The sequence below is a fragment of the Hypomesus transpacificus genome, chromosome 2, assembly GCF_021917145.1.
Source record: "Hypomesus transpacificus isolate Combined female chromosome 2, fHypTra1, whole genome shotgun sequence".
Lineage (NCBI taxonomy): Eukaryota > Metazoa > Chordata > Actinopteri > Osmeriformes > Osmeridae > Hypomesus > Hypomesus transpacificus.
Window position 1 is genome coordinate 6341303 of NC_061061.1, and position 20908 is coordinate 6362210.

The window sequence follows — 20908 nt, forward strand, 5'->3', positions numbered from 1 at the left end:
TGAGAACGCAAGTACATTCTTTTGAAGAACGTTCTTGCAAGCGTTCTTGCAAGAATGGTCTTGCAAGGACGCAAGGACGGAGAATGAATTGAGATGTTTAGGGTTTTCCTGGACTCGCAGCATTATGATAACACTGACTAACTACAAAAAGCTAAAAAATGGTCCCTCTACCTGTAATTTTACGTTTTCTGTAGCCCTTGCTAACTTACAGTACCTAATGTTGACTAGTGTCTGCACTGAGATGCTAGCTAGGTTATCGAAAAGCCGAAGCAAATTTACAAATTAGCCGTTTCATCAATAAAATAAGAACATTTTCAGTGACAACACTGCCTATTTCTCGTCACATTTTAATTCAGATGCTGATTTACATGTACCGTTTAGCTGAAATATGAAAAGTAAAAAATTACAGTTGTGAAGTTTGTCCGCCTCGCTTGATATCTTGCAATGACTTCTGGGGAATCAGAAGCGTTCTCGCTGGTCAAGTCACCATCCGATGCATCCTCGATAAAAGGGGCGGATCAAGAACATTTCCGGGTATTTTTGGCGTTCTTGGTGACTTGTGTTCTTTGGATTGGAACCGTACTTGGGCAATGAAAGATGACGTCAAACGAGTTCGCAAGAACACAAGAACGGAAAAGAACGTGGATTGATAAACAGCCATAGACTCCCATTGTTATCGAGGGATGCGGAAGTAAAGCGACACCATTGAACCCCACTCATTTTGAGTGTCTCCGAAGAAAGATAGCTGGTAAATTGATGAAAATCATGCGTTTGTTCATATTTTAACCACCACATATCAATTGTTATTAGTAGTATTTCATATAGCCAACTTTTGATAAAAATGTTCGTAAGATTATAGCTTGTTAGATCCTAAATGCAGTTAGAGCTAGACTGTAAGTCTAGTGTCTAACGTACAGCTAAGCAACACTTTTACTGTAGCTAGGTAAAGAGCACATGTATCATAACCAGTAGTCCGTTGGTTTATAGTCTGTCAAATTAGTTCTAGTTATTGTTGTTCGTTGGCATACAGTTAGTCTTCTCTTATAAGCCTAGTTAGTAGAGCTAGCAACAATGAATGGCAGATTAAGGGGTCCGAAGCAAGTTAGCTGGTAAATTGATGAAAATCCTGCATTCTTTCATATTTCAACCACCACATATCAATTGTTAATAGTAGTACGCTATTTCATATAGCCAGCTGTAGATAAAATTCGTAAAATTCATATAGCCAGCTGTAGATAAAATTCTCATACATTCCCGTAGAGCCACAGTGCATTTCCCTTGGACTTCAATGGGGCTGCTGTGAATAGTTGTTTTCAGTGCTTCGAAACTATACTTTCATTGGATAAGTACGGTGGCCCTGAAGTGCACACCCCCTAATATGAGTACATCCCCCAAATGAAAACATTCCCCCCAATACAAGTCAACTCCCCTCAAATCGGATGACTTGTTCACCTCCCCCCAATATAAAAACACGCTTCCCGGAAAACGACATTACACTAACTCAAAAACACATTACATTAACTCTGAACGGAAAGGGTAGGTACTACACTTCAGCGCTGATTGGATGCAGTAGGCTAACTATCAAGAAATTGATCGACAGAAGTACAAAATGCAATAGTCTGGCAGAGTTACGTGCACCAGGACATTTATTTGTGTATCGAAGCATGTAGCATAGGCTACGTATGCAAAAGCATAAATTGCGTGTTGAACGTAAACAAACAATTAGTCCACGTAACTCTGTCATTATCATGAACTTGATTGTTTTGGTTGGAAGGAAAGAGGAAACATTTGTGTTAACAATTTAGAGTCATGACACTCCTCTTTATTTTAATCAGGGTCATTCCTATGAAATAATCTTAGATATGCTGTTAACGTTACACAATATAAGTAGCCTATGTGCACGCTAAAAACGCAGTTAAGCAGGACTTTTCAGAAGAAAAAACGAATAGTCCACTACAGAAGAACGAAATGCCACAATGACAGAGTAACGTTGACCAGGATAGTTGTTTGGCTATTAATTTTTACATTTAACACAAAAGACTTTTGCCTAAGTAGCCTACTATTTGCTACATTCTTCGATAGCCAAACAAATGTTCTGGTGCACGTAACTCTGCCAGGCCATTGCATTTTGTACTTTTGTCAATCAATTTCATATTTCTTGTTAGTTAGCCTACTGCATCCAATCAGCGCTAAAGTGTAGTACCTACCCTTTCCGTTCAGAGTTAATGTAATGTGTTTTTGAGTTAATGTAATGTCGTTTTCCATTTGGGGGAGCGTGTTTTTGTATTGGGGGGGAGGTGAACAAGTCATCTGATTTGGGGGGAGTTGACTGATATTAGGGGGTGTGTTTTGCACTTCAGGGCCACCGTAGATAAGTCCCGCCCCTGGACGCTCAGCGTCTCTGGGGGTAAATGGAGGAGTGGGCTGGCCTGGACGCTGGGTTTCCGCGTGATGATTGGAGGGTCTGTCGAAAGACTGCATCTCCTTTTGATTGACGGCTATTTTGTACTATAAAACTCGCCGAAGCTATTCAAGCTCAGTCTCATCACGGATTTTGCAACTGTAGTTGAAAGACAAACTGCAGCAACCTATTTCTTGGTATTTGCTTGGCGAAATTGCTAGTTAATTTTCATCATACATTTCATACAATTATACATCACATTCCTTGTTTTAGTTTAACCTAATTCCCACATTTCCTTCAGGTTTAATATTTTTCTTTAGTTCGTTCATTCATTCATACAGTAGGCTAGGCTAGTGTCGTAGGGGTGAACTAGCCAGTGAACTGAAAATGTAAATGAAGTAAGCCGAAAATTAGCTTCCCCTATTTGAAAGACCAGCAGCCGCCACTGGTCAGTAAGCAACATAATTTTTCTTTCGCGCAGACTACGTGCAGCAATCCTTACAAAACATGACAACATTTTCATTGTCAAACACAAGCCATCCCTGACCCGTCAGCCATTTGGTATTACATTTTCTTTTCTTTGTTTATCTAGTGCTATCAATATCCTCATCCCCTGCTTCGTTCCTCTTCTCGCTCCCAGAAGTTTGTCCTAACCACCGCCGCATTAAGTTAACTTTTTACTTTACTACTCTAGCTAGCTCTTATTACCTCCAATGATCCTCTGTGCCTCGTTTGACTTCTTCCTTGTGTTTTCTGGTGGACTCTCCGTTCGTTTCCACGTTTTCTCGCGCTTGTTTCACTTCAAACTGCGCGCAGCCAATGGGCTTATGAATCGTTATCACGTAGCATTACGGCACAGTGTTCATGGGAAACTTAGGACGTACTGCAAGGGGGTTAAATGACCGAGAACCATGCCGAGAACAGAGCCTTATGTATCATTCATGTAATGCCTCATGTATCACCGGCCAAACTGGCTAGTGAGATTTTAATAACACCCACCAAAATGAATTTTAACCCACATTTGGCGGGTGTTAATATAGAACCCTCGTTGTAATGTGGCAGAATAATGATTTAACCTGCAGTGCACGAACAACAGTGGTCTTTGATGGCATTGTCATCAGGAACATCGATGCTGAGCTTATGGGGTTTCTAATCTTTCCATTGCGAGCGGTAGACATTGGCCTTGATTCTTATATTTTATTTTAGATTTTTTTTCTCGAAATGAACATACCACTCCTTGGCAAACTGTAAACCTTTCTGCCTGCTTCTTGATTTTTTTTTCCATCCTAAAAAACTGGTCTATTACCTGCTGTGGCAATTCATAAATGTATATTTTTGCCATAACCTTCAATAAGATGTCAGCGAACGCTTGTCCGACAGAGCAACAGTAACTAAGAGGGGCGGGGCTAAGAGATTGGTCAATTCAGAGCCATAGAGAGATTCTCATCCCAGGCTGCATCAATCATCAAAGCCGCAGCTTTGGCCACTGCTGCGTCCAGCAGGGGAGGATGCTGAAGCATTCACCCCTCTGACATTTGGAGACAAATTCCGTCTGCTGTCTTGAGCCGTCACGGCCCATGGCAGGTGATTGTTCCCTGCGGAGACTGGGACTTCCTGGTCTCGATCCGCCCCCACCACTGGGTCCCTTTTCACAAAACGTTCCAAAATCACATCCAAGTCACTAGAGAGATGGGGAACAAACACCTCCCTGACGGTTGAAATAGGCCACTGCAACCCTGTTGTCGGATCGAAGAAGAACATTCTGATCCTTCACGACCAGAGCGAAGTGGAGCAGTGAACTACGCACTGCTTCATGCTCTAAGAGGTTGATGTAACGAGTCTCCGACAAGTCCCACCTACCTCCAATCCAGCCCCCTTGACAGATACCACCCCATCCGGTCAGGAACCCATGCGTGAAGAATGGATAATGGGAGGTCACTCTGCCCATGCAGACTCTCCGAGAAATCAGAATAGTGCAAATAAGGTGGCTTGTGCGTAGTCCAACAGGTGTTGGATGGATTAATAATAGATAATAGTTAAATTTCAGTGGAAGTCCTTGACCTTGTTGAAGAGGCCAGTAGCGGATGGAAAGAAACTACTTGTGGCGTGAGGTTTTGGTCCTGATAAACCGCAGCCTTCTGCCAGAGGAGAGTAGCTGGAACAGAGAGTGTCCAGGGTGGGAGGAGTCGGCCACAATCTTCCTCACTCGCCTCAGGGTCCTTGAGGTGTGCAGGTCCTCGAGGGTAGGCAGATTGCAGCCTATCACCTTCTCAGCAGCGCGGATGATACACTGCAGTCTGCTCTTGTCCTTGGCAGTGGCAGCAGCGTACCAGATGGTGAGGGAGGAGGTGAGGAAGGACTCAATTATGGCTGTGTAGAAGTGCACCATCATTGTCTTTGGCAGGTTGAATTTCTTCAGCTGCCATTGGAAGTACATCCTCTATTGTGCTTAGGTGACTCAATCATTATTGAGTCCCTCCAATGGTCCGGGTCAGATTAGACTGAACGTGAGATCACTAGTCGCCTACGACAACGCTTGACAGGGTCCAGGAGCAGGCGAGCGAACCACCATTTAAAGCTGGCGCATGTGAAGTAAGCTGAGAGGCACTACAACATGGGCTGCCGCCATTAGCTCCAAAAGAGACATCACCGATAGTGCAGAGACTCTGTGGGAATTATCTGAAGGTGATGGAGGGCCCTCCACGGCTCCGCAAGCTTGGCTCTCATCCCGACAGTATTTAATTGAAGCCCCAGGTACGAGAACTGTCAAAGGCCATGGGGCACTCTTCGCTCAGTTGACAACAAAACCCAGCTGGGTGAGGTGATTCAGCAGCGAGATTGTGTTCTGGATTGCTGTGTCAAGAGGCCTAGCCAGGATTAAGAGATCGTTGAGATACTCGAGGATGCATATTCCCAAACCCAGTGCAAGGGCTTCAGGGCCATCTCTACACACTTGGAGAATGTCCTGGGAGCCAGATCATAGCCGAACGGCAAGCAAGAATGTTCGTACACCTGACCCTCAAAGGGTCATTTTTGGTGCGACGGCTTGATGGGCACATGGAAATATGTGTCCTTCAAGTCTATGCTGGTGCCAAAGTTGCTGTCTTATACTTAAGTCAAGAGTTGCTTCGTTTTTCAGCATGAAAAATGGATGCTTGGCGATGCTCACGTTCAAGAGTTGGAGGTCCAAGATCACATCTTCTTTGGAACAAGGAAGAATGGGGAGTATAGGCCTTTGTGTCGGGGTTCCTTTGAAACCAGGGAGACTACTCCTCTGCGCAGGAGGCTTGTGATCTCTTTACGGAGAGGGCATGCCTTGACTGGGCAGGACAACACCGTCCATTTCACTCCCTCGAAGGGAGGTGGGGCTCTGACAAACTGTAGAGTGTAACCATCTCTCAGTGTCATGTCCAGACACTTTTTAAGCACACAGTCTGCCTTCCATTTAGAATGGAATAGCGAGAGAGGGCAATCGCTCTCAGTGCGGGTCTGAGACAGGAAGCAACTGTAATTCTTAGATACCCCAGCCGCCGCCAGACACCCTCTGGGTATCACGGCCCAAGGTGGGGTCAGCTCGAAAGGGCCGGGAATGTTTTGGTGCATACTTGCTAGCAAGGAGCAAAATTGTCGGTAGATTGCCTTTTGCTAAAGATGGCTGCGAATGAGCCAATCGCTGCATCAAAAGTCTCTGAAGTTGCACGAGCAGGAACTGCTCGAGCGAGGGAAGACGAGTGCATCCCGGTGGCAGATCTATGAGGCGTGGACCTGAAAGGGCCCAGGCTCACTCTAGGTTGGCGAGAGGTGGTGTGGAAGGGAGCCCCTCGACTCTGAAGAGTCACAAGCTAGCAACTGTCGTTCTCTGAGGAACACAGGTCGGCAGCACAGAGTAAGACACAGAAAGCCGGACACAGGACCGCAACCGTGTGCAGTCTGTCACAAACTATTTGGGGGCTGCAGTACAGACTCATCTCGAAGTGAGTGTAGGGAGTCAGATGGCTGAGCGGTGAGGGAGTCGGGCTAGTAATCAGAAGGTTGCCGGATCGATTCCCCGCCGTGCCAAATGGCGTGTCCTTGGGCAAGGCACTTCACCCTACTTGGCTCGGGGGAATGTCCCTGTACTTACTGTAAGTCGCTCTGGATAAGAGCGTCTGCTAAATGACTAAATGTAAATGAGTGTATCGGTGCCTTATGTGTAAAAATAGTAGACTCAAGTTTCTGCAATCTAGCTTTGTCAGAAGCAGATGTAGCTAACTTAGATGCAGTGTGGAATAAAGAATGGAAGCATGTATAAAAGACTTCCAATGCACTGCATGATTTATTTTTACAACAGTTAATTTACAGAAAACTACTTCCATCACTTTAGTTTAGAAGCATGACCAAAAAAATGGGCATGTTTATTGTTTCAATGGGAGCTGATTCGCAGAGTATTTGAGTAACTCGTTGCCAATTCAACTTATGGTGTTTGCAAATGCTTTATGCTACTCCATGTGTATTTAAATGAGTTCAATGCTAATCTGAATTCAGAATTAGTTTGCTGAAATCCAAAATAAATAGGTTCATAGATATTTTGTGCTTGGGTACCCAACATTGAACCCACAAATTTGTTTTCAAACCTTCGAAAAAAAATGGCCCCACCTTTGAAATATGTTTCTGATAGCAGGGACAGAAAACAAAGTAAAATTTCCTGTCATATAAAAGTAGGGTGAATTCAGGTAATCTGGGAAATGCATTTTCCTTCTCAGCGTGAGAGCGGGTGAACTGGTTGAAATGCATGTGTCTCACGGCCAATGAGTGAGAGTTGGCAGCCCTGCAAAGACATCCATACTAAACCTAGAGTCAAAGTTCTAGGGACTACTAGACATTGTCATGGCAGGGAAGAAAACGCTCTTGAGTTTAGGGGTCCCACATTACCCAATGTCCGAGAGTACCCAAATTCACCCTATGTGTATCTCATGAGACAGGTAAACAATCCTAAATATGCACACAATATTTCTAGCAGACTAGTCCACTTTGTATACTGTAATTATTGGCATTAATCAAAGACAACCCATGACATAGCATAAGTATCTGTTAATCGGACTTGATGAATACTGGGAATGATAAGAGCAGTCAGCTAACTGATGTCAAACTATGCCTGTAAATATCAAGGAGCTTTCTTATTAAGTTCCCTTTGTTACACATAGAAACACACAATCATATACAAACATACATCATCATCAAGGAAAACAGTTTTTTGTTTTAGTTCCAGGAGAGTCATTAGCTAAAAGCCAGATGGTACAGACCATGATCATACATACAATTGAGTGCATATGACCAGATCGAATTGATTGACAGAATGTAATTTCCTTTTAAAGGCATTACATCTTCTTTGTTTTGTTTATACATTATGAGATTAGGCCAATCCTAGTGTGGTGGTAGCCCAAACAAGTCTTCAGTATACTATAGTACTATGAAATTTTTTTTTTTCTTCATCTCCTTAAATATTTATATTTGCTGATATATATAATATTGCAAAGCATGTTCAGCAATACGTTTGTTTCATCATACCAGAGGATAATTCTGTTGACAGAATGCAGCAGGCCATTTATTGAAATAACTGTTAGATTCAATATGTATCACAATACTGGCTTCACAATACGATACGCATCACGATATTTTGAACAACATAAACAAATTTAAGTCAAATAACAGATTTATTTCCAAAACATTTTTTGTAACTTTCTTTGTACATACAGCTTAATTAACTCAGATCAAGCCATTTCTGTGAATGCAGTGAATGCACGCGTGAAAAGGTGCAGAATAGGTCACGTGTTGGTAGTTAAACCAATAGGATAAAACAGACGTCATATTGAAGATTTTCTTTTGCATTGCGATGGTTTGTGGTACAATATATAGATACACCTCTAGTCGAAAAGTACCTGTAGTTTACCTTTTTTTGTCTTCCCTCCGCAGAGCTGAAGAGCAATTCTTGTGGGAACCCAGGGGTTCCTAATAAAGGCATTCTGAACGGGACACAGTTCAACATAGGGGACAAGATTTGCTACAGGTGTGTGACGGGCTATGTCCTGGATGGACACTCGCACCTCACCTGCCTCACTAATGGGGCCAACGTGGCTGTTTGGGACTTTCCCGTCCCCATCTGCAGAGGTGAGAGATATACAGTGCCCTCCAAAAGTATTGGAACAGTGAGGCCAATTCCTTTATTTTTGCTGTAGACTGAAAACATTTGGGCTTGACATCAAACGATGAATGTGAAACCAGAGATCAACGTTTCAGCTTTTATTTCCAGGTATTTACATCAGGATCTGATGCACAAATTAGAAAATATCACCTTTTTGTTCGAACCCACCCATTTGTCACGTGAGCAAAAGTATTGGAACATGTGACTGACAGGTGTGTTTTGTTGCCCAGGTGTGTCCTATTACATACATTATTCAATCAATAAATACCACTGAATGTCTACACTCAGGTTCAGATTGGGTAAGATAGGTTTTGTCTATGCAGACTGTATTCAGAGGTGAAAACAACATGAAAACCAGAGCGCTGTCTTTGGGTGAAAAACAAGCAATTGTGAGTCTTAGAGAAGATGGAAAATCAATCAGAGCCATTGCAGAAACATTGGCCATAGCCAGTACAACCATTTGGAATGTCCTGAAGAAGAAGAAAACTACTGGTGTACTAAGTAACAGACGTCGAACAGGTAGACCAAGGAAAACATCAGCAGTTGATGACAGAAACATTGTGAGAGCTGTAAAGAAAGACCCTAAAACAACTGTTAGTGAGATCAGCAACAACCTCCAGATGGCAGGAGTGAAGGTATCACTATCTACTGTTCGCAGAAGACTTCATGAACAAAAGTACAAGGGCTACACCAGAAGATGCAAACCACTCATTAGCAAGAAGAATAGGAAGGCCAGGCTGGAATTTGCCAAAAAGTACAGAGATGAACCTCAAAAATTCTGGGACAAAGTTTTATGGACTGATGAGACAAAGATTAACTTTTACCAAAGTGATGGAAAGGCTAAAGTTTGGAGAAAGAAAGGAACTGCTCATGATCCCAAACACACAAGCTCATCTGTGAAACACGGTGGAGGTAATGTCATGGCTTGGGCTTGCATGGCTTCTTGTGGGACGGGCTCATTAATCTTCATTGAGGATGTAACACATGATGGCAGCAGCAAAATGAACTCGGAAGTCTACAGAAACATTTTGTCTGCCAATTTAAGGAAAGATGCAACCAAACTGATTGGCAGAGCCTTCATCATGCAGCAAGATAACGACCCAAAACACACTGCCAAAACAACAAAGGAGTTCATCAGGGGCAAGAAATGGAAGGTATTAGACTGGCCAAGTCAATCTCCAGACTTAAACCCTATAGAGCATGCATTTTACCTGCTTAAGAGGAGACTGAAGGGAGGAACCCCACAAAACAAACAACAACTGAAAGAGGCTGCAGTGAAAGCCTGGGAAAGCATCAAAAAGGAAGAATGCAAAAGTTTGGTGACGTCAATGGGTCACAGACTTGCTGCAGTTATTGAAAGCAAAGGATTTGCAACTAAATATTAAGTCTTATTCACTTAAATATGTTTTAAGTATATCTGTTCCAATACTTTTGATCACATGACAAATGGGTGGATTCAAACAAAATGTGATATTTTCTTAGTTGTGCATCAGATCCTGATGTAAATTCCTGGAAATAAAAGCTGAAACGTTGATCTCTGGTCTCACGTTCATTATTTGATGTCAAGCCCAAATGTTTTCAGTCTACAGCAAAAATAAAGGAATTCGCCTCACTGTTCCAATACTTTTGGAGGGCACTGTATAAGAATTATAGACTCAAATTCATAAGCAGTCATTTTCGGTGTGTTTACATTTTATTTAAATGTATTCATTATAAACTAGTCTGTATATAAGGTTGAAGACACTAAGATAGCAGGCTTATCTTGCTAGTGTTCTTGCCTCCTACAGCTATCAAAGAGCTAACCCTGCTGACATTAGATATTTTTTATGCCACCACAGGTTTGTTTTGCAAAGCCTACACAAAGTTTCATGCAGTAGCAAAAGCAAATTTTGTTTTAAAGAGTGTTGCAATATAGATGTTCTCATTTTTCGTCCAACAAATGTTCTCTTGGCTGAATATGTTTCTTAATGGAAAATGTGTAAAAGCTTTTTATCAGAGCTTGACAGATGTAATTAGTCATCAGGAAAAAAAATATATATATTAGTGCCACCCCAATAAATAACAAGTGCTGTGATCAATCGTGAAATTGGTGAGATTGTGCTTGAAGTTGTATATTTGTGCATATTTGTTGTGCATTCTTGCTCCCCAAACGATTCAATAATTCCACCCATTTGATCAACACAGTCCCACCGACTTACAAGTAAAGTGCACCAGCAATAAAAATGAATGCCCATTTTGAGTATTCCATTTGTCACATGACAATAGTGTGTAAACAGTGTGTAGTGTGTAAATAGTACCCCGTTGCCTCTGCGATTCAACATATACCCATGATTACAGTAGTTTGCTATATATTTTTTTATTTGTCAAGCTAACTAAGAGGGTCTTGGGTGGATTTTAATATCCTCACATTTTATTAGTGCTGTCAGTTTAACGTGTTATTAACGGCGTTAACGCAAACCCAAATTAAGGGCGTCAATGTTTTTAACGCGCGATTAACGTTCTTTTTGGCCTAGCCAAACTTTTTTTTTTTTCCACATGCTGTTGCAACAACTACTGACGTTAGAAAAACTACAACACCACACCAGATCTAGATATAGTGACTCAATAGTCTTCCCAAAATGCGGTGATGTACCTAGCTTCCTTGTATATTGTACACCCCCTACCGAACTATACCACATCCAGCCACTCCTCACCCCTGTCCCCCGCCCCTTAAAGTATCTGCTTCCCTACCCACTGCACTCCACAGAACTCCATCTGACCGAAATGATGGAAATCACTTTACACTCCTTACATGTACATATTGTTAGGTTTTTGTTAGCTGTTATTATTGTCTTAGGTTATTCTCAGTTGTTGATTTATTAAATTACTTTTATTCTACATTTTGTAAAAAAATTATGTAACTCATAAGTTACGTATTTATAGTGCTGTCAGTTAGACGCGTTATTAACGGCGGTAACGCAAACCCATTTTAACGGGGTCAAAAAAGAAATCACAAGTTTAACGTTCTTTTTGGCCTAGCAAACTTTGTAGTTTTTTATCACATGCTATTGCAACAACTACTGACATTAGAAAAACTACAACACCACACCGGATCTAGCTAGACCGGAAACAAAACAACAGGCACGCCACACACACTTGTTTGGACTTGCGAGCCGGCTAAAGAGTAATAGGCTAACTTTACGTTTTGAGTGGATGGCGAGCGCAAGACGCCAAAATGGATGCCAATAAGATTCTGAATGGAAAGTTTACTTAAAAAAAGTTGCCAAATGGTTCCATTGACATGACCAAATTGATCTGTGTGTTTTGTCGTTGTGAACTTAGCTATCATAGCAGCACGTCCAGTCTGAAATACCACTTGATGGCCAAGCACACAGTTGATGCGAATTCTCCGCCCCCTTGCACTAAGCAATCTGATCCACTTTTCGAATAGATGAAAATGTGCGATTAATGTGCGATTAATTGCGAGTTAACTATGACATTAATGCGATTAATCGCGATTAAATATTTTAATCCTTTTATGGTATGCTTATAAATAGATGGATGAGCTGCGCGCTGATTGGTTGGTTTTCAACAAGTGAAGCTGCGGAGCAAAAACGCAACACGGCCAACAGCACTCACTAAAACATCAAAGGTGGAGACTTGAAATAAAAAAATTCAAATCAATCTATTAGACGTGTTGAAATTAATCGAATAATCAATGCATCGCGATGCGGACATGGACGATGCTGCATCGATGCAGTGGCCGACCATATTCGATTATAACGCAATGATGTCGCTCGTAAATTTTAATTAACTGTAAAAATGCTGTCTGTCGTCTTTGACTTTGTTAAATAATAAAGATGATTTATATCTTACTACAACGTACTTGTATTTTTGGATGAAAATATAACTGTTGGAGCCAAAACTATGATTATTATGTTAACCTTTTGCCTTTATGAAATTCTTATGAATTGTGCATGTTAGTCAGTCTTTAAGCGTGGCATGTCGTCACAGAGTTTTGTCAATAATTAATATAGAAATAAGTAATATAGAAAACTGTATTATACTGAACTATACAGTATCTTAATGCATTCTATCAAGTCAAATATCCTACATGGCTTTAATAGAAACATTTATTTGACGCATTGTGATGCATCATGATGCATCGAGTAATCGAATCGAATCACTGACATGATAATCGTAAACAAATCGAATCGGGAGATTAGTGTCAATTCACACCTCTAAAATCTATTGTGTCGACACAACACTATTTTCAACAGACTGACTAGATATCATTTGAAATGATAATGATTTCCATTCCTGTTGTTGAAGCAAACGGGATCGACTTAGGTGGGTAACGTTACAGTTTAGCAACCAAACTATATCGTGATTCAACTCAGCTTCAGTTAGCTAGATATCTTGCTGAAAAATAAAATAAAAAATAACCTGACAAAGATCTGGACAAACATGCATCTTGAATTGTAGATTTACATGACGACACTGGTCAGGAACAAGAAATAACGGGTTAGCCCCATTGCCAATAAACTAGGCTAAATCATCACACATTCTTCCTATGGTTTTGCATTAGCAAGCTAAGCTAGTTTAGATGCCTACAGTCTCTGTGTTTTTCTTGCATTCCTTGCAAATCAGCGTTAATAAAAAGCAGATGAGCTAGCTAACATTGACTCGACGGGCATGGCTGATGTTTGTCTATATCGTAGCGCAGAAGATCCCTGTGCAGTTTGACCCTCAATCACACATTTGCTCGAACCATTTCACCAAGGATGGTTTTAAAAACCTGGGACAATGTACTGAAGGATTTGCTATGAAGCTGTTGCTGAAAAGAGGTGAGTTCCGACCTTATGTTCTTCACAACATTTTGTTTGTTTGTCGGTAACAGTTATTAGCAATGCTAACGCATCCTGTATCTAGCTACTGCCTCGCTCCAGTTCTTTCAAATAGATAATCTAGACAGGCGATAGCAATAGGCTAGACTGCTATTCGTTTCCTGGCTGTTTTTTCGGAAGCTTCCCTTCTAATGCCGACTACAGCTAGTCTAGCTAGAGTCATTTGCTAAGTAAGGTATGTTGATGTGTTTTAAAATGTATTTAGCATTCTACCTATGCTAAGACACAGGAGACGTTAGCATTGCTAATAGGCTAACTGTTAGCGACAAAATCATACTTACAGCTTGCATTTGTGATGAGCATACGGTTTGAACAGAACCTCTTTTCAGCAACAGCGGCTTAGCAAATCCTTCTTGAAATTGTCCAAGGTTTTCATTAAAAACTGTCTTTGGTGAAATGGTTCGAGCAAATGAATAAATAAGTGTTGAACTTCACAGGGATTTTCTCACAGAAAAACATCAGCCATGCCCGTCGAGTGTCTGGTTCCTTGGGAAGATAATGAAAAGTAAAGTCTGAAACACTGCATTTACGATGGTCCATTTTCAATATACTTTAAAAACGTTCAAACTTTCTCCTTTGTTGTTTGCGTGGAAGTACACAGAGCAGCCCGCAGCTAAACTAGTGTCTGAGATCCTGGGCTAGAACACCAGAGAGCTGGTCTGTATGTAAATGATGGGGCATGACAAAGGTGATGCTATATTTGTGACGTCACAAATACAGCTTTTTCAAAACTGATCGTTTTACAGCTGCAGTTTCAAGTTGTGAGATGTAGATAGGAAAGAGGTGTAAATTGACTTTGAGGTTTACTGTTAGTCCATTTTACCCACCGAACTGTCGTTATTCAACTATGACAAGGTAAAATCGGTTTTGCAATCAATATCTGCTTTAAGGAAAATTTTTGAGAATCAATCGTTAAACTGAGTAGGGTGAAGTATAAAGTTTATATTTATTTGAAGTATAACGTAATATAATAATATTTACCAAACTATACCAATGTAACCATCATCGACACACAAACATAAGACAATAACACAAAACCACCTGGTCATGAATCAGATGATCAAAAGTAGCGCACACCCAAACAGCATCTCACAAGTCCTGATGCCCTGGACAGGTGTCAGATGGGATCAGAAGTAGCACACCCCAAACAGCATCTAGCAAGTTCTGATACCCTGGCCATCTTCAGCTTCGATATTTAAAGGAGTGCCCTGGAATTGTCAAGCATCTGGTCTCTAAACAACAATCAATCAATATAAACATCACATTCTCCTACAGAAATTATTGTATATAACAAAAGGTCTCAACAGCAAAAGGTCTCAACAGCTTACTTCATTAGCACATTGCTTTACGTCTCCAACTGACCCTTTCAAGAACTTCCCCTTAGGTCATAAATATAGATTGGAAGGATGTAGGAAGTGCCCACCCACCCCAAAGAATCTACAGTCCTGCAGGGTGGTCAGCACCTTAGGTCAAACTGACATACCTCTAAATCCTTCACCCCCTCTTGACCTACCGTATTTTTGGGAAAATAAGACGCATTTTCTATAAACTCCACCAGAATGGGAGCCTTGTGTTTGTAAATCTGAGTATAAACTGCACTGGAATATATTCCACACTTGATACAGGAACAATGATACCAAGTAATGCACGAGTATAGGCGATCTTACAGCATGCCGTTGTGTAACACACTTCGAAAACAAAAGTAGGTTAAGTAAGTGCGTAATGTATGTTTTCTATTGCCCGGGAATGAACTAATATTTACCTATAGACCTGCGAGTTCTAAATATTTCCTTCGGTCCCAAAAGCTTAAGTTATTTTTCTGGTAGCTAGCTAGCTTTAGTTAGCTTCCGGGCTAAGTTAGCTAGCATAATACTCGTAGCAATGCTACTACCATAATAGTGTTACTTGTTCAGGGTGTCTACAGGTATGAACAAGTTACATTTAGGACTTTTTAAGACCTTTAATACCACTTCTAAATGAAATTTAGGACCAAACTTACAATGGAAATTCAAATCAAAATATACAGTCATCTTTCCAAATAAAATCACTGATGTCTGTTCAAAATGAACAGTATAGTAAACTGACAATAATCGGTTGAGTTTAAGAACATTGACTTAATGTGTGTAATTGCTTTGTCAGATGGCATTGTTGGCTCTGGATTTCCTATTGTATCATCTAGCGTTGTAGGGTTGACATCATAGCCGCGGGAACATATTTTATCAAGGGGGTGCTGGGGGGGCTTACTGTTGCGGGGCGGCAGGGACGTACTGCCCTGGACTTTGATCCAGACCGGCCCACCAGAACTGGCCCCCATATACGCCACCACAGCTGCCCTGTTAATGCAAGCATATTTAGTGTTCGATGTGATGTAAGTTTGGGAGTTCTATCCTTAATGCGAGCGCGCGTAGCGCGCAAGCCAAATTTTTTGGCCTTTATTTGAGCGCAAAATTGTTGAGCTTTATGTAAAATAAACATAACCGTTTTTCAATTGGTAAAACCTTGTCTAGTGAAGGTGATTTCTTTGTTTCTGAATTTTTCAGCCCCACCCTACGTTTCTTAGCCTGGTTTTCCATTGTTATTCTGCTCCTGGTGCTACCGATGGCCAGTCCGCTACTGCGGAGCTGTGCCACAGTGGTGGATTTTTAAGTCATATCAATTTAAATGCTTGTGCTGTCAGCGGGTGCTGCAGCACACTCAGCACCTTAGTTCCCGCGGCCATGGTTGACATCGTTGCTAGCGGTGGAAATGGTGGAGCAGAAACTAGTGATTGCTGGCTGCTGGCGTGCCTTTACATAGTCTCTGTTTTTTGCTATGCACGTGCAATTCCATCGCTCTGGGCTGCGTTTCCCGAAAGCGTTGTGAGCCTAAATTGATCGTAGAATCCATCGTAGGACGAATCCTAGTTTTACAGGCCGTTCCCAAAGAAATCGTAGCTAAAGTGTCTCTTGAAAATTCGTAACTTTTGAAAGCGCATAGATTAGCCTACACCTTAGGAGCATGTTTGGGAAACGCACGTAAGATAATTGTAATATTGATGGTTTTGTTTTTTGCTCGATAGTTGCTACGATCCATCGCTATCGGGAAACCCAGCCCTGATCCCCATTGTCCCAAGTTTGAAATTCTTCTGACACGCAGTTCGCTTCATAAGCATTTCCAGGCACCAACCTTATGACTACTCGTTATTTTCAAGCCATTTGTAATTGAACTTTCATTTCCCCATGTTTCTAAGTTGAGTGGCTATCAACCATTGCTGTATTACCTGTATTGCCGATGCTTTACGTCATCAAAATCTGCGCTGTAGGCTACGCTCTGACCTTACCATAGATAACGTAGCGCATATAGCCTACAAAAAAAATTCGACCTGGCAGAATAGATTGCCTGCATTCTCGCAGTGACATGACACAAAACTTTTACGACCTATCCAATCTGAATTTAAGACAATTTAATACTTTTTAAGGCCTTATTTTTTGGAAAAGTGATTTAAGACTTTATAAGGACCCGCGGCCACCCTGTTGTTAGCCTTCTCATTAGTACATTTTGGAGCCATATTAAAGCGTTTGTGGCATAGTTTTTGTCCATCGGAAAATATTCAGTTAGAATGTTCGAAATCGCATATATGCGATATTTCGCTGTGAGACCCGCATTCGAACGATCACATGTGAGACGCTATTCCTTAACAGGTTAAACAGCATTCACAAAAAAAGTGTTTCTACTGCTGTTTTGTTATAAAAACGTGCTATAAGCTGCTTTGAAATATATACCGCACCACCGCAAGAAAAATGTCAAATCAGGGTATAAACCGCTGTTTTATTTCCGACAAATATGTTAACTCCTTTTCTGCCAACTGTAAGCTGGTCTCAGGATGTTCCTTAACAATGAACAAAGGAGATAACAGTTCAACCACTATTAAAAGACATTCATTGTACAGTACAGACATTTTTTTTTTTAAATTACAGGGAGAGAGATAGACACGCCTACACCATAGACACAGACACCAACAAAAAACACTGGGGAAACAGGGACAAGGGAAATAACCAAAGGCACGGCCAGCAATGTTCCCTCTGATTTTTGTCCGCACTGAGCAAATAGAAAACTGTCTGAGCGCAAACCTCAGTACTCTTAGCGAAGTTTGCAGAGAACTTCGCTAGCTTCTTCGTAGCAAAATTGATCAGAAAGCTTCATCAGCCTACCTGGACCCTCGCTTGTGTCCGTTTGAGCAATTTCATCAAGCCATTCGTGTTTAAATGTAAAATTGTTCCTTTTTTGGGGCGCCTGTAACAAGGGCGTAGGTTTGGTCTCAGCTTTGGTAGGGACACTTGTTTGTTCAGAATTCTTTTTTTATATGTTGGTAATTGGTTCAGGTTTAATAGAGCTGTACTAGGCCTACATCATCTGTACTGGACTTTTGGGAAATGAAATCATATATGATGCATACATTTGGGCATCCCAATTTAAAGCACCTTTTTACTATCTACAAGTATAAGTGTGAATGATAACATTCATGGGTAACATTGTCTAAACATCCCTTATAAAACTGCAATTTAATGCAGTATTTACCAAAATGGACAATTCAACTTCTCACCTGATCCCCTGATGCTGATTCATCACCAACCTGCTCTACATCTGTATCTTCAGGGTGCTGTTTTTCCTGCACAGTAATTCATTAGACGCTAACCATGCTTAGTTGACTACTGACATTGGTCGATATTACAGGGATAGGGATATTACTATCCAAGGGATCATATAGGCCTACTTATTACCAGTTAATATCACTTCTGAGTTGCTAGCCTGCTGGTACTAGGATAAACTAGCACGGTCCCATTATGTGGGCAGGTTAGCTTTATCCTTCTGGCTTCAACAAGACAAGCTGCTGCTAACACACTGGTCGAAAGATTGTCACGAAATATCGCGTGACTACCTCTAGCAGAACATTAGTTTAGCTTGTTAACTTCTGGGAGATAGCTAGGCAAACTGCTTTACTGCAAGGGAGCTGCAGAAACGCCACAAGCAAATAGGCCTGGGTGATGATAACTATTTACTCATTTTACTTTGTGATATGAAACACAATTGTGAAGTGTAATGTACAATATAAGCTGATATAAGGAAGTAGTTACATCTACTTTCAGAGACAGTAGTTTACTATTTCACTGAAGCATTAGCATCATGACATTAGCCTCTGTTGCCCGGGCAACACATACTACAGCGGTCTATGATGCATCTGTTTTCAATCGTTAAAATAAACATTCCTCACAAATACATTTTCGTTGTAAGTAAGTAAGACTTTATTTATATAGCACATTTCATACAAGAATTGTAGCTCAAGGTGCTTTAGATAAAATCAATAAAGACAATAATACAAGTGATAAAAGTAATAATTAAAATAGCAACAATAATATAACTAATAAAAGTAGTAAAACCCTTCTGAGATAAAATTACTTAAATGCTTCGGTAAAAAGGTAGGTTTTAAGCTGTCTTTTAAAAATGTCTACCGTGTTTGCTTCCCTAATATTTATGGGTAATTTGTTCCATAGTTTTGGGGCATAATTAGCAACGGCCGAATCACCAATCTTCTTATGACTGCTTCTGGTGACCTCTAATAGGCCTGCATTTGATGATCGGAGTGTTCTAGCTGGTGTGTAGTTTATAAGGGAGTTAGCAATGTAGCTAGGTCCTTGTCCGTGTAGAGCTTTGTATATGAGGAAAAGGACCTTAAAGTCAATTCTGAAGGTAACAGGGAGCCAGTGTAAAGTAGCTAGGACAGGACTAATGTGTTCTCTCCTTTTAGTTTTGGTTAATAATCTAGCTGCAGAATTTTGAAGGAGCTGTAGTCTTTCATTGGGTTTTCTTGGGAAGACTAGTGAAAAGTGCGTTACAGTAGTCCAGCCGGCTGGATATAAAAGCATGAATTAACTTCTCTGCATCATTTTGGTTCATGAATGGTCGTACCTTTGCTATTTTCCTCAGGTGAAAGAAAGCTGTTTTGGTCACTTTATTTATGTGAGAGTTGAAATTCAAATCTGAGTCCAGGATTACACAGAGACTCGTCACCTCTGGTTTAAGACAAGGGGTTAAGCCTCCTAGATTCTTAGTAAGCATCTATCTTTAGGATTTGGGGCCACATAGTAGGACTTCGGTTTTGTCTTCATTTAATTTAAGAAAGTTATCATTCATCCATTTGTTTATTGCCAACAGGCAGTTGGTAATGGAATTGATGGCCGTTGTATCGTTGGGTTCAGTGGATATATATAGTTGTGTGTCATCTGCATAGCTATGGAAATCTATGTTATGTTCTCTGATTATGTCGCCGAGTGGTAACATATAAAGAGAAAAAAGTAATGGACCTAAGCAACTTCCTTGAGCAACCCCATAGCAGTTCTCATGTTTCTTGGACCTATGGTCTCCTAAACTAACATAAAACTTCCTTCCTGTGATATATGATTTTATCCATATAATATATTTTATCCACTATCCGTGAACCCAATAAGCTTTTCCAGTCTATTGATAAGGATGTCGAAAAAAAAAAGTATATAATGATGGTCTGAGAGGGGTAGATCAGTTATCGAAATATCATTGATATTTAGTCCAGTTGTTATCACTAGATCTAACAATCTGTGTTTCCGTGCTGGTGTGTTGGGTCTGTTATGTGTTGAGTAAGATCGAAACTGTCGAGGAGATTTAAGAGCTCAATAGTTCTTGGGTCTGCTTTTTTATTTACTTGGATATGTAAGTCTCCGTTTAAAACTACTTTGTCATATCTAGTGACACTTAGTGATAATAGTTCAGAGAATTCTTGTATGAATATTGGCGAGTGCTTGGGTGGCCGATATATAATAACAAAAAGTATTGATTTGGTTTTAAGCTCTATAGCAAGATATTCATATGATGTGAATTCACCTAGTTCAGTAATTTTGAACAGCAGTTTAGAGGAGAAAATTGCTGCGACTCCACCTTTTTTTGATTTCCTAGAAACTTGGTGAAAGCTGTAATCGGGCGGACACGCTTCCATCAGAGTTGCTGTTGCCGTGTCATTGTTTAGCCAGGTTTCAGTTAGACAGATGCAGTCTAAGTTGTTTTCTTTGATCAGATCATTAACTAGAAATGTTTTGTTATTTAGTGATCTAACATTTAGAAGGGCCAGTTTCATCTGTGGGGTATTAACAGATAAAACTGGGGTTGATAAATCTGTTGGAAGAATATGGATAGCTCTGTGACTTCTAACACTAGTTTCAGGTTTGTAACCATGCATTTTACCATGCCATTTTCTGTTTGTGATGATGACCGGTATGTCTAATGAAATAGCATGGTGGCTGTCCTAGCGTAGCTTTTCTTTGGGAAAGTCTATGTCACTGAGCTGTTAGTAGTCGAGATCCTCTACGGTTTGGGTGGAGTCCGTCCGCTTGAAAACGGTCTGCACAGTTCCAGAACACATTGAAATTATCG

At 40.8% G+C, this 20908-nt stretch overlaps 1 protein-coding gene across 1 annotated transcript in view; it reads left to right on the forward strand.

Annotated features, from left to right (window-relative positions):
- Positions 1-683: 683 nt before the first annotated feature.
- LOC124474065 (CUB and sushi domain-containing protein 3-like) overlaps positions 684-20908 on the forward strand; it is a 319489-nt gene continuing 299264 nt past the window's right edge. Inside the window, exons 1-2 of the mRNA XM_047029923.1 lie at positions 684-748; positions 8354-8548. The gene's annotated coding sequence lies outside the window, so the exon portion shown is untranslated. The remainder of the gene's footprint in view (positions 749-8353; positions 8549-20908) is intronic.